Source organism: Gymnodraco acuticeps, unplaced genomic scaffold, assembly GCF_902827175.1.
Source record: "Gymnodraco acuticeps unplaced genomic scaffold, fGymAcu1.1, whole genome shotgun sequence".
NCBI lineage: Eukaryota > Metazoa > Chordata > Actinopteri > Perciformes > Bathydraconidae > Gymnodraco > Gymnodraco acuticeps.
This window is the reverse complement of record NW_022990484.1, coordinates 199,171-207,759: the sequence shown is the minus strand read 5'-3', so window position 1 is coordinate 207,759 and position 8,589 is coordinate 199,171. Positions and strand designations below refer to the sequence as shown.

Genomic DNA, 8,589 nt, shown 5'->3' with positions numbered 1-8,589 from the left:
CAGTTTGACATGATAATGAGGGAAACAGGCCTCCGACAATGCAGATAATTTTTTGATCATATCAATTTTAAGATGCGGGTCAAGGCTTAATATTTGGGAGCATAGTGTCCCTTGCCTAGGACTCAGGAATCAGGATCAACTGTGTACTACTGTAAGGTAGCTTCTAGCTTCATGTCGAACACTGACAGTAAGTCAACATTTCCCAGAGAGCTTTCTTTGAAATCACCAGGTAACGCTAAAAAACACAACATTTATATTGTATGACAAAGTGTTTATTTAATATATCTGGCTAGCTATAGCTACTTGCTAACGGTTTAGCTTACCCGCGCGATTCAAAGTAATGTCAACGTAGGCTAGCTGTAATGTATGCTTTGCTTACATGTTCGCATAACTTGTAAGTTTACTGACAGATACATACCTTGTTCACCTGGCTCAGGTGGTGGCTCTGGGGTTGTTGTGTGAGCCATCACTTGACAATTGCCGTCTTTTTTAAGAAATGTTTTTCTTATGTCCATCTTCAGAATCTCCGCGTCCGCGGCTGACAGTTTAAAGTTTAAACATTGTCACAGGTACGTACCTGTCAGCCAATAAAACACGATTATTTCCATGCAACTCTCTGATTGGTCTGGTGGCGTCGTCTTGCCTCTGTGTTGCATTCACTGAACATGGGAAATTACAGTTCTACCGTCCGTCCTATAGGTAAAGTAGGTTAATGTATTATATTATTGAGGGAGAATTTGTCCGGGGCTAAAGAAAAAACATCCGGGGCTAAAGCCCCGGATGCCTACCTCAGGCGACGCCCCTGGCTCAAAAGTTTGTGTGAATTTATCAAATTTAGCAGTGATTCCATGCCAGCTGTAAGGGAAACTTCTGTGTAGCAATGAAGTGGGAGTCACCGACTCAGGAAAGAGACACGGGAAGAGCAGGAGCTTTGATAATAATAATAATAATAGCTTCGATTTCTATAGCGCCTTTCAGGGGACCCAAGGTCGCTTCACAAGTAATAGTGCAAAGACAAACATAACAAAACAAAAGACAGACAAACAGAACAACAGATCGATTTAGGGGCCGAAAGCCTTGGCAAACAGATGGGACTTGAGGGCCCTTTTGAAGGCTTCAAGTGTGGGGATGTTGCGTATCTCCGCAGGGAGAGCGTTCCAGAGGGTGGGGGCTGCCACACTGAAGGCTCTGTCCCCGTAGGTTCGCAGTTTGGTGCGGGGGGTGGTAAGCAGGCCAGAGTCTGAGGACCGCAGGTTCCGGGGATGTCAAACACTGATGGTTTATTTGGAGCTTCGGCCGGGGAATTCATATCACAAGTCCAAGAGCCAGAGGTTCTGACTTCACGGTAGAGTTGCCACGTCAATTCTGGAGCGCCTCTCTCTCGTTAGCCCATTTAACTGGTTTCGCAGAGAGTAATCAACATATTTGAGAAGATAGCCTAAACAGTTGGGAACACTGAGTTACTTGCGTCTGACACTTATGGCCTCGAAGATTTCACACCTTGGAGTCCACAAACACAGAGAAGGAAGTGTCCCAGTGTACCCACAACAATAAACCATCTGTGACCTAGGGTTGCCCGGTCATAGAAAGGGAACAACAACATTATGGCTGAAGCAGCCTATCTCCTTAAAGGAGATAACAGACGTCAGGGTTGGTCATGCACTTCATATCTAGGAGTCTAAGACAATTATTTCCCTAACACCAGCCACAGCTTGTCACAAACAATCTGACTAATAGTGTGTACAAACTTAAACTAGCTTTATTAAATGTCAGGTCTTTGGCAGGAAAACACATTTTAATCAATGATTTTATCACTGAGCACAATCTCGATTTTATGTTTTTAACGGAAACTAGGAGTGAACAAAACAACAGCTCAGCTCTTCTTATCGAATCAACCCCTCCCAACTTTAGTTTTATGAGTCAGGAAAGAATGCATAAGAAAGGAGGTGGAGTTGCTATTTTGTTCAATGATTCCCTTCAATGCAGAATTATGTGGCTCTTCAGCTGAAATGCTCCTCTCGAGCTCTTGTTACTATTATTGTGTTATGTCACGTTTTGTATGTCTTGTTTTGGGTGTTTTGCTGTTCTCCCTGTCGTGTTTTCCTCCGTGTATATTGTCTAGTCCTTTTCCCTGTGTTTTTCCTCCTGTCGTTAGTTTCCCTGGTGTGTAGTTGTCTGATTGTGTTCACCTGTGGCCCTTGTGTTTCTCCTCCCCTGCCCGGCTGTTTCTCGTCTTGTGATTACCCCTCCCTGTATTTAGTCTTGGCTCTTCCTGTGTTCAGTGTTGGTTCGTCTTTTGTTGGTGACTGAGTTCACCGGGGAGTGTTCTGTTTTGTCCGAGTTTTATTCATATCCTTGAAATAAAGGTGTTATCAGTTTATTCTGCATTTGGGTCCTGCCTGCTTCACTCTACCGTAACAGAACCAACCAACCAAGAATGGACCCAGTGGACAGTTTGTACGAGGTGGAGTACACTGTAAAAACCAACCTATAAGATCTACTCAATAAAATGGGGGTAACAATTTGCACACACTTCTTTTGAGTAGATTTTACCCAATGTTTTTGGGTAAAGGTTACTAATATTTAATATATAAGATTTACTTTAAGAAATTAAGTAAAATCTAACTCAATTACTTAAAACATATTATATATAAATGAGTAATATTTACTCTCAATCATAGGCAGCTGGGTAAAGGTTACTAATATTTAATATATAAGACTTACTTTAAGAAATTAAGTAAAATCTAACTCAATTACTTAAAACGTATTACTTATAAATGAGTAATATTTACTCCTAATCGTAGGCAGCTATTTACTTAATAATTGATCCATATTACACATTAATATTACTTTATTAGTAAGGTTACCAGTAAACAATATATTGCCACACAAGATTTTATTGATCATGTTTTTTTTATTGACCAAATGTATAAGTGCAATATGGCCATACATTGAGATTATTTAAACAGTTAAGTGCATTTCAATTGTTAACACCGAGCAGAATCTTCAAAATAGTCATACAATCACATTGTTTTAACAGTAAAGTGCATGGAAATTGTAATTTTTTTTTTTAACATAATCTTCCAAGTGCAATTTACTCAACTATTAAAACCTTTACGTGCCAGTAATAAACAGTCCACTTTTAACAGAACAAGGTTTCTCCACATCCATTACATTCCACATCTCATTATGTTGTGTTTGTGTCACTCGGCACTAAAACAAGTCAACATCCACTTCAGAACAAATTGTTTATTTGCGGCTCTGGACCTGTTTGAGCAGCTTGGCTCCATCAAGCTCCAAAAACTGTTTTTAGAATACCTCAAATGTGTATTTGAGCTTGTTGGGGGTATTCCAGGTTGAGGGCGTAGATGAATCCCATCAACAATGCGCATGCCTTTGTTTGGTTTCTGCACAAATTCAAAACTCTGTCTCCCTCTATGACAATGGACACATCTGCTGGTCCCATGGCATCATGGATCACAAGCACCTTCATAGTTTGGTCCACGACGTTGTCAGGCTCGTCCTCCATGTTGAAAAGAAAGAAAGAAAAGCATATTCACTTTAAATTAGGCATATTAACAAGAAGCTATTATACAATATAGGCTTTGTGGTCTAGCATTAAGCCTAATCAATAAAACCAGGTATTGACTTTTTTTTTAAAAAATGATTTGTAAAAATGTGTGGCAGCGATTAAAAACAAAACAAGATTTCTAACTTATATAAAAAATGTCAGGCCCAGTCAAATTGCCCATCGATCTAATCAATGACATTACATTGATTCTTTCCCATAAACATAACTTTTCAGTGCATGATTTTATTTATCTTATTTCACTTTAACACCAAAATAAGGTTTTTGTTTTTAGGTAGTTGTATATGTTAAGTAGCTAAGCACATCAGTAAATTATCCATAAATCATGTTCCTGTGAATGCTAAACCATTTATAAAAACAATAAGATGTTTAGAGATTTACAGCAATAAATTGCATATTTATTTGTTATGTGTCAGAGTGGTTAATCACAGAAATTAAACAATGGTATCAGAGCAACCTCCGAAATAACTCCGTTAAAATCTTGAAGTGATCAGTCTTTAATGACATACCTGGCTTTCTTGAAAAAGGTCTTCTTGGCGTCCCCCAAGGTCTTCAATCAGGCACCTGGCCACTGCATCCCTTTTTTCCAACACTCTGGGCCTGTGAGGAAATGCATTTTAGTGAGAAGACTTATTTCTGCATTTTCATATTCTTGAATGAAACATTTAAATAAATGTACCTCATCAATTGTGCTCAGAAGAGGGCGCATCCTGGAGCCAGCATCTCCTCCTTTGGCACGCATCAGCTGGAGCGAGTGGTGTTAGTGTACCCATCCAGTTTCAGCATCAAAGTCTCTTCCAGTGAAAGAGTTGTTATGTGTCGGAACTCCTCCTTGATATAATAAAGAGCATAGGGGACAACACTCATTACTCACAACTCTGACAACAGTGTGAGTTGAAATGGAAAAATAATAAACCTAATGTTCTCACCTTAGCCTCATTGAATAAACCAGGCCATCTCTCCTTGAAGACACTGACACGTGGGCTGAGGGTCACCACCTCCACTCCACTACGAATTGTCTGCAGGATTTAAAATGTATAGGACTTAGATGCCGTCTCTGAGGATGTTACACTTATATTCACATTTCTTACACTGAACATAACCAACAAAATAACACAATTAAACATTTTTAAGTAGAAAAATCCTAAAATATATAACAATGAGCTTTGGCTCTGCTCCGTGGTAATCTATCCAGTCCTCACGATAATATACAGTAAGCTTAATGTAAACATAAGTCTATAGGCTATTGCTGCAGCTATACCTCAAAAAAGACAAATGAATCATAAATCATTATTACTGTGGCTTGGCAGAATATACGATGGTTATTTTTCACTAAGAGATAGTCGCAAGATAGTTGTCTCAGTATTTATCGTTTCATGCACGCTCATATGAACACAGACACACGAGGAAACTGACGGCCGACGTTAGATAAACTAACGGCCCGTCTACACTACAGGCGTCAAAAAATGCTTTCAACGCTTCGCCCATTCATTTGAATGGGGTGACGTAGGATATTTTCAAACTTCGCCGAACTGCATTGTGGGTAGCATGGCAAGGCGTTGCAAGCATCGCGAGCGTCTATCGGCGTCAAAAGTTGAACAATGTTCAACTTTTGAGGCTCGATGCTTGCTCGAAGCTGGCGTCAGCCAATGAAATCCCGTTTATGCAAATCTGCCAGTACAAGCGCTAGCCAATCAAACCGCGTGTATGCTGGGAGAGACTACGCAGGTCATTTCCTCATATTCCAAAAAATGGAGGGAAAATTCATTATAGCGGTAGTGAATCACCCAGTGCTGTATGATCAGTCTCTGTTCATCTACCGGGATACAAACCGGAGGAGCGAGGCATGGAGGGAGGTGGCAGAGACAGTGGGTGAAACTGGTAGGTTTTCGCCTGTTTGGAGATTTTATATCAAGTTTACTTCGTTTTAACATTGCTATTGCTTTGTATGTCGGGGGCGGGAGATTCATGTGATTGGTTGTTGGTCGCGTTGCTCGCAAAATATCGTCAAGCCTCAGACACGCCCAGCTTCAAGCTTTTTCGACGCCTGTAGTGTAGACGGGCCGTAAGAGAGATGCTACAAGCTAGCTTCAACTTAGTTAGCCTTGTGCATCATTTGAATGTGTCCCCCGCAAACCGTTACTGTACTCAATACTACTCAACCGGGTCAGAGTTCGTCATATTACTTGAACTGACATGCCATTTAATAAACGGCTACTGATTTTTGCAGTGTGCATCACCATTGGATACTGTGTGGAAAATAACATTGGACAAACACACCTTATATAGAGGACGACCAATTTCAAAGGTTGATTTAAACGAATGCCGCCTTCCGCGCACTGTTCTTGTTAGTACTTAGCTAGCAAACAATAGCCTTCTCTGCTAAGCATGCACGATGCTACCGTGAAACACAACTTGGCTGGTTAACTTACATTAATATACAACTGTCGCCGTGACGCTTAACTCATTTCAGACGGCATGCCGTCAACATGCACATTATTGCTGTAATAACAATTATTAACAATATGGAGCTAGGGCTGGGCGATTTTTTCGGTTTTAACGATTAATTTGCATTTTTACTTTCCTACGGTTTGTGAAATGGCTGAACCGAAAAATCGCGATTTAAAAACATTTCTAGACTCCGCAGATTTGTTTTGCTTTAAGGGACTCCGTAGTAGCTTACTCTCTCACTTTCCAGAACGCGCACAAAACTCAGCCACATTGCCTGTGACTACCCGATCTGCAGCTCTGTATACACATATATCACTTAAATTATTCAATACATCCTTTGTACTGAAGTATTCAAGAGTAAATAAAGTTTAATATAAATGATTTGCTGTGGCCAATTGTTTTCATTGCATTTACAGACCCGTGTAAATCTCTGATACCACCCAATGAATGCATTGACTTGCTTGTAGAACCACGCTACACAAAACAGATAGCAACACCTATACAAACTATTAAAAAAGGGGCTACTGTATCGACCTATATAAAGTATATACATATTTTATTTTTTTCAAAATACCAAAAATATCTTGCATTTTAGCCATGCCTCATTTCGCTCCATTTGCTTTTTTCCAGCGCTGTTTTTGCAGGGGCTGATTCTGTGAGCTGCAGCTGACCACGCCCCCCTGCAGGAGAGGGGAGCGTGCTCTGAGATCAGCTGCTGGGCGGTCTGTAGAGGGGAGGAAAAGAGATCTCCGTCCTCCGTGTTTTATTCTTATAGAAGTAAGAAGAGAAGTAATGGGGCAGAAACCCTCCTTTTTACGCAGCGGTCCAGACATAGACATCAAACGGCGACACATATTCAGTTGGCAGTTACTTTGGCATTAGGGCAGGGATATCTAGATACTTCCCAAGGTCTGACATCATGAAGTGTGCTACTTTTAAAGTAAGCAACGATGTTTTCAAATCTGTAATCAAAAAGCTCCTCAAAAACACTATCGAAGCAGTTCCTGCCGTTGCTACGTTAGTTCAAACAGTAACAACGGACTACTTTTCTTAGCGGATGCTTGTCAATTTAAATCAATACATAAAACAATTTTTTAAGTCAATAAAATCATTTTCTAAATCCATAAAAGCATTTCAATTAATATTGGGAGTCATGTCGTTACTTTGTTGAGAATGTGGCCATGTGTAATAAGCGGGATGATGTGCACATTGCATAATGTGCTTTCATGCCGATCTAGATCCCTCCGCAAAAAAAACCTAAAAACGGCTCGTTCGCGGGCGAGAGCCGGCTCCCGTCGTTCACTTAAAAGAGCCTTGGTCTGGTTTGTTTAGAAAAAAACAGAAAAAAATCGAGGTTTAAATCGAAAATTGTCCATTAGTTAGAAAAAAAATCGCGATTTTATTTTTAGGCCAAATCGCCCAGCCCTAGCTAAACATCATAGTGCTTTACTCTTAGCTCCTATGTTAGCTACAGCTATCTAGCATCAGTGACCGACTTCCAGTGAGTAATATATGATAATAGATGAGAACACACTTACATTCCTTGTCTAATAGTGAAGCAAGCTGACAACAAGTCTTGTGATGAACCTCAAAAAACGTGAACATTTATATGTAGGACATGATAGACAGTAATATCTTACCTTCCAACATTTCCACACACCAGGAGGAGGGAGGCGCGAAAGAGAACCGTTCCTCTGGCCTGCAGCCAAGAATCACCGCAGACGCATGCGCAAAGGGGCAGTGTGGGCCTAATGTCTTCAAGTAGATTTTACCCAGATTGTTTGTGTTTCAGTTGGTACTGTCAGAAATTAGGTAGTGTAGGTATAATTTACCCATTCAAATATACTAACAATGCTCACTTATATACCTTGAGTACAATTTAAATGATTTGCTTGGATAATATATACTACCCTCCAAAATCCTTTTTTATAGTGTACAATTTGACATGTTTGAGGAATGACTTTAAATATGCCTCCAGTAGTGAAGAGAGGCAGTCCGTTTTTTCTGCGGCACGCCAGGAGGTAACCTCAAGGCCCTGGTTGAGGGAGTTGCTACCCGAGTGGGTGGAGGACTTTTTTGGCAGCTTTGAGGTCAAACCTGATTCCCGGCCTGCTAGCCCCAGGCATGCTAGCTCCATGTCTCCCAATTCCCAACCTGGCACCATACGCCTTGGTGGGTTCCGCCTGAAGTCAACCCGTGCTTCTGCCCCAGTTCCTGCTCCTGTCCAGGAGTTGTATTCCGGAACTCGTCTGGCTTATGGAGGTCCACGGAGTATTCAGGCGCTGCTAAGAGGAGTCGTCGCAAGGCCAGGCTAGCAGCCCCAGCAGCCATGGTTCCAGACCCAGTTCTGGCCCCAGCGGCCATGGTTCCAGACCCATCTCTGGCCCCAGCTGCCACAGTCCCATCTCAAGTCTCCTCTCGAGTCCCCTCTCCAGTTTCTTCTCAAGTCCCCTCTCCAGTTCCCTCTCGAGTCCCCTCTCCAGTTCCCTCTCAAGTTCCCTCCTCTAGTCCCTCCTTTAGTCCCTCCTCTAGTCCCTCCTCTAGTCCCC

The 8,589-nt window shown here is 41.4% G+C and overlaps 1 long non-coding RNA gene across 1 annotated transcript; it reads right to left on the bottom strand.

Annotated features, from left to right (window-relative positions):
- Positions 1-4,175: 4,175 nt before the first annotated feature.
- LOC117552777 lies at positions 4,176-8,226 on the bottom strand. Its single transcript, XR_004570027.1, has 4 exons — positions 7,681-8,226; positions 4,519-4,608; positions 4,269-4,420; positions 4,176-4,189 (listed from the first exon to the last, which is right to left on the bottom strand). It is a non-coding gene; the product is annotated as an uncharacterized LOC117552777 (long non-coding RNA).
- Positions 8,227-8,589: the final 363 nt, after the last annotated feature.